Genomic DNA, 588 nt, shown 5'->3' on the forward strand with positions numbered 1-588 from the left:
GCACGTTCCTGGAGGTACTGCGATACCAGGTCGATGCGTGGAGTGGACGGAGCAAGCCCATTTTCCATCTCCCAGTCCCAAAAATCAATTTAATATCTGGTCCCCAGATAGGAGACGTATCAGATATTAAACTGATAAGAACAGATCACTTTCTTTTCCCTTTTGAGCAATTTCATTGTTACTGCCAACAGAATATTACATCAGCTCTTTAAGTAGCGCGGGAATGCTGGAGCCTATCCCAGCTATCGTCGGGCAGGAGGCGGGGTACACCCTGAACTGGTTGCCAGCCAATCGCAGGGCAATTTTAACTTATTTCTGAATAATTGGTAAAGTCTTCAGTGCTCTCTCTTTGACATTATGTCCACTTGCACATTTTAATATGAATTCATTAACAATGAATAATAACCAAAAATACATATTTTTAGAGTTTTATAATGAAGTCATTGTCCAATAGCAACACTTATTTAGCCTTTACGTAAGAACACTGAGATGTCCCAGGTGACCTGAACATCACTTTGAAAAACGAGTGGTCAAGTTAGGTGAGCTTAACAAATTAGATGATAAAATTGCATTTTCGCCATCAACGAC

General features: G+C 40.5%; 1 pseudogene; it reads right to left on the reverse strand.

Moving 5' to 3' along the window:
• Nucleotides 1-171, reverse strand: LOC133473112 (U2 spliceosomal RNA; annotated as a pseudogene; the record flags this gene model as incomplete).
• Nucleotides 172-588: the final 417 nt, after the last annotated feature.

Source organism: Phyllopteryx taeniolatus, unplaced genomic scaffold (assembly GCF_024500385.1).
Source record: "Phyllopteryx taeniolatus isolate TA_2022b unplaced genomic scaffold, UOR_Ptae_1.2 contig_1145, whole genome shotgun sequence".
Taxonomy (NCBI): domain Eukaryota; kingdom Metazoa; phylum Chordata; class Actinopteri; order Syngnathiformes; family Syngnathidae; genus Phyllopteryx; species Phyllopteryx taeniolatus.